This window comes from Penaeus vannamei, chromosome 6 (assembly GCF_042767895.1).
Source record: "Penaeus vannamei isolate JL-2024 chromosome 6, ASM4276789v1, whole genome shotgun sequence".
Taxonomy (NCBI): domain Eukaryota; kingdom Metazoa; phylum Arthropoda; class Malacostraca; order Decapoda; family Penaeidae; genus Penaeus; species Penaeus vannamei.
Window position 1 is genome coordinate 45,067,799 of NC_091554.1, and position 5,000 is coordinate 45,072,798.

General features: G+C 37.5%; 1 protein-coding gene across 1 annotated transcript in view; it reads right to left on the reverse strand.

The window, feature by feature from the left end:
• The window catches only part of LOC113825555 (zinc finger protein 776), a 6,472-nt gene extending 3,884 nt beyond the window's left edge, over positions 1-2,588 (reverse strand). The window contains exon 1 of the mRNA XM_027378399.2: positions 2,389-2,588. The gene's annotated coding sequence lies outside the window, so the exon portion shown is untranslated. The remainder of the gene's footprint in view (positions 1-2,388) is intronic.
• Between the last annotated feature and the right edge of the window lie 2,412 nt (positions 2,589-5,000).

Sequence of the window (5,000 nt, forward strand, 5' to 3'; positions counted from 1 at the left end):
CAGGGATTGCGACACCACTTGCATCTAAACTAACTGCTGGTGGGTCAACCTGATACAGATGCTCAAAATACTCATCCCAACACTCTTGAACCCTATCATGATCTGAGATGATCCATCCATCCATTGAGTTGACTGCAGTTGTATGTGAGGGTCTGGAGTTCAGCTTTCTCAGAGCTTGGTAGGCAGGGTGAAGGTCACTAGGTTACTAAGAAATGGCTTTCAAACTCCTCAGCAAGATTCCTGATATACTGTTCTTTGTCCATTTTCAACAGCGTACCAAGGAGTGTTGTAAATCCTGATTGCCACTCAGTCAAGCCACGTGATACGCATCCTGCCAGATGAATTTCTGCCTTGATCTTGGGTGTTCACCAACGGACCCCTGAGCTGCGTCAAGCGTTTCATGCTTGAAGAAGTCCCACAGAGCTATCTGGTCCATCAGACTTTCAAGTACTGTAAATCTATAAGAGACAGCTGCAGCAAACCTTCAGGCACACTCTCCCCCTCATTCTGTCCAGATGAAACACCCTCAGGTGGACACTAGAGGAAAGGGGGGTTTTGAAGTGAACCCAAAGGTTGCCACAACCAGTCTACTGTCAGTACCATAGAACTCAGCATCCCAGCAAACCTTGCAATCTGGAGGATCCTTCTGCGAGTGCTAACTATACCATGTCCAGCGATGAAGGCTGGGGCACTGATACCAGAAACCAGAAATCCTCAATCTCTGGGACCTAGTAAAGTCGGAGAGAAGGAGGCTATTCTCACTGCTGGAATCAGCTCCTGAGCCATGGGGATCAACAGACATTTTGTAGCCAGCTCAATCACAGCCAGATACAGCATTGAAATCTCCCAGGAGAGTGCAAACGTCTCTCCACAGACCACTGTCTGCCACAAATGCCAGGTTGGCATAGAACACCTTCTTCACATCAAGTTTACAAACACTGGTAGGAGCGGATAAAGCAATTAGAGACATGAAACCAAAAGCATGATTCAGTCTCACTGCCATTAAATGCTCATCAACTGGAGTGACCACTACCAAGAATTGGAGATGGCTAGAGGTGGCTATGGCTGTTCTCTGGAGATGGTGACCATTGCTCTTGCCTGACCAGTAGTAGGAGTTACCACCAATACTGGTTGTGCCGATGCCAGGTCTCCTAACCTTCGAGAGGTCAGCCACCTAAACTCTCATCCACTTCAGTCACCTTGATGGCAAGGGTAACTGATCAGTCTGCTGCAAAGACTGGATGTTCCAAGCTCTAACCCAGGCAGCCCGCCTGAAACTGAGCCAGGGCAGATACTCCAGGTAGACACCAACTCTGCCATCCCTGCCTATGTTGTCCTATATGATGGGGGGTAACAGGCTATGGGGCCCAACATCCACCTGTGGGGTTCCCACAGACCTTACATCTCTTACAATTCTCTGTTGACTAATAAAAGTAAAATATTTGCTGTAACAGTGCCTTCTAATTCTTAACAATACTAACCACTGTCTGCTGGGGAAGTTATGATAAATAATCAGACATCTAATGAGTAAAATTATTTAATTTGCTAGAATAAACATAATGGAGGTTTGTTTGCCTTGGCTGACTTCTGAAGTGCTTAGGCCATGGAACAGCTTGATGTGGTCCTTCTCTTGACAATTACCTATGCTAAGCTGACCAGAACTCAATCAATCTCCTATAAATATTGTCAACTCTTACAAAGAAGTTCACTTCACTGCAACTTACAGGATTTGTAACAATGGACTGTTTATGTGTAAAATCCATCTATAGTAGTTTTAGTCAATGCTGAACAACTAGAGTACCAATACTGGCTCTGGTTTCTGGGGGAGGACATGTAATATTCCCAGGAAACAGCAAGGTGCACAGAGAAAAAAAGTAACAACCAAAAATTGTGCAAATACAAAACAAAGATGATGCATAAAAATTTTAGGGTATCCCACCCTTCTTACCCCCTTTATAATACCAATTCATAGAATTACATGACAGACAGTGCAATGTCAGCTAATGGCTTGATCTTTTACAAGAACATGTTGTCAAGTTATTATCATGGCATCCATATTTATTTCATATGGTATGGGCACACAAACCTCAAACATGTATATTCTAGCAAGAACTTGGACTCTAATTACCATCAATATCATCAGTATAGTTGATAAGTCTGGGTAATATTAAAGTAAATGGTAATCGATCCTCATTAATAATACACTAGTATCATAATTACTACTACATGCATCATAAATCTTGCAATAGGAATTACATATGAGAGTGTTATATACCATTTCCCTCAGAATCTGGAAAAGAGACCTTTTCGTAAAAATCAACTCTGTACTCTTAATTTACAAAGCATGCACACTTGCATCAAAATCAGTCAACAGTCTGGGATACTTGCTTATTCTTTCTTCGTACTATGGTTAGTATATATTCCTTGGATCTCTTCTTTCTCCTTTTTCTTCTATTACTTCATACACTGGTCTTTTGCCCTGCAATATAATGTTGACTATTTCTGTTCTTCATAAGTAGACTTTTGAGTCTTAATATGTAGTAATGTTCAGTGGGTGACTGATCTGTACCTGAAATAAAAAATTGTTGTTAGATTATGAAAAGGTTATTTCAACTAGCATTTTGAAGAAGAAAAAGAAAAAAAGAAAAGAAAAGAAAAAAATATATATATATGTATATATATATATATATATATATATATATATATATATATATATATATATATATATATATATATATATATATATTATCAACTTGCAGTGGAAATGCCATTGACAAACACTCATTCTATACATTAGAGTGAAAGTTTATCTTGCACCATTTTGCTGTGTGAAACTAAAACTATTACAATATCTATCATCTGAAGTGCTTCTGTTTATTTTGTTTTGTGTGAATGGGATCTTGGGTATTGTAACGGCATTTTTCTGTACCATCCCAGACTGGAAAATTTGCCACATGCATAGACAAATTGTTGGAGAGTTTCCTGAACTCCGCTCTCTCACAAGGATTTCATCTATTTTAGTGCAGCTGTAAATGTCACAGATTTGTTGTTGGTGCTGCTGCTGGTATAGTTGCAATGTTGTTGCACATCTGAGAGTCGCAAGAAACAAGACTAGTGAATCAGTGTCTGCATCGAGACAGACAAAATTAAATTGGATTTCTCAGTTCAGGCAAAAATGTGTAGATGTGGATAGAGCTTCATTTACTTACTTGCAAGGCCACAGTTGCATTTGATCATTATTGCGCACCCAATTTACAAAAGCGCAGTCTGGGTACCATCTGCATGCCGAGTTATTTTCAGTTTTGTTTATGGGTTGATGTTGATTCAGTCTGGTGGGTTTTGTTTTACTTTTTGTTATGACGAAACAGTTGTCGCTAGATCTTTCTTTTGGGTATAGTTTGTTAAATTAAAGTAGTAGTGTAGACATTATCATCATCCATTATTATATTTTTCCGGACTTACCACTGTTAACCTTTACAGTACGGACACAAAGCTAAGGCAAAATTATGATGAAATTATAAAAGAGGAAATAAAGTAATGACTACTAGAAATAATCTGCAGGCATGGATGATAATGCCACAATTACAGAAAAAAGATCCTGGGATACGCTGCTCACAAGTTTCAGCTCTATGTTGCCTTGAATACCAAGATGATGATAATGTTTGCCAGGGGGGGCGTTGAAGGGGAGGAGCTCACTATCAACCCTCGTCAGGGACTTAGCCTCAGGCAAGTGCATCCGCATCCTAAAAAATTAGTGTTACCATATTTGTACAATTACAAATCAAAAGCTCGTTAATTTCATGCCACTGTAGCTTTGTGGTGCATTTGCACAAATATTGCCATAGAAGAAAAGTGTCTTGGTTTGTATCAGTCTATTAAATTATATAGGTTTTATCTCCCAACTCAGGCACTACCTTGCTCTACATATTGTCTTTAATCTACCTATAAAACTTTAAAAATATCTAGACATGTAAAACCCACTGCTGTTGTAGCCTATTCACCACTGCCTGATAACGCACGAACAAAACTAATCTAAATATTTACCATAATTGGGAATCTAGAAATACCTGAAATAAGACGTTTTACATTAACTTAAAACATAAAATAACCCCCAAAATATACTTACAGGCCAACAAACGATATGCCAGTGGAGAGAGACAAGTTTTAACTACAATGTTTACATTTGGGAGCAAAGGTATATAATTACTGCTCGTGTAATCGAGATCAGGGGGGTTGTGTTACAGTGATTTCGCTTTAACTGTCGTAATAAATATATCATAATGAAAAGAAAATGAAATAAATATAGCAATAGTATTACGAGAAAAGAATACTCATAATGCTGATGACAATGATACTACTACTACTACTACTGCTACTACTACTAATGATGGTGATATGATAATGATTATCATAATAACAATAATGCTAATAATAATGATAATAACAATTACAGCAATAATAGAAATGCTAATGATATTGACAATAATACTATCATCAACAATAAAAGCATAGGAAGATAATAATAATAATAATAATGACAACAACAATAATAACAATGATAAAGATAATGACCAGCAGAAACACTCAGAGACCGCATACCTCCACCAAGGCAATAAGCTCACTAATGCAATAAATATATTCACACAAAAATTACATAAAAATCACCTTTCTCAAGTACACATGTGAGCGAAGGCTATAGTGGCAACTGAGACAAGCATTAAAAATACAACTAAAATTTAATGGAATCTAAATTAAAGACACACCCTCTAACTAGCAGTTGGTAAATAATCATGATAATCACAGCTACGATAGTAATGAATATTCAAAATACAATTATAAAGGTGGTAATAATAATGATAATGATGTTAATAATGAAACCGGTAATAACACTAATGGTTATATATAAAAAAAGTTATTGACATCAAACAGCAGTGAAGATAAAAGCAGTAGCATTAACGACAATGAAAAACACAATGGTGTTTAGCATGATTCTGCTATGA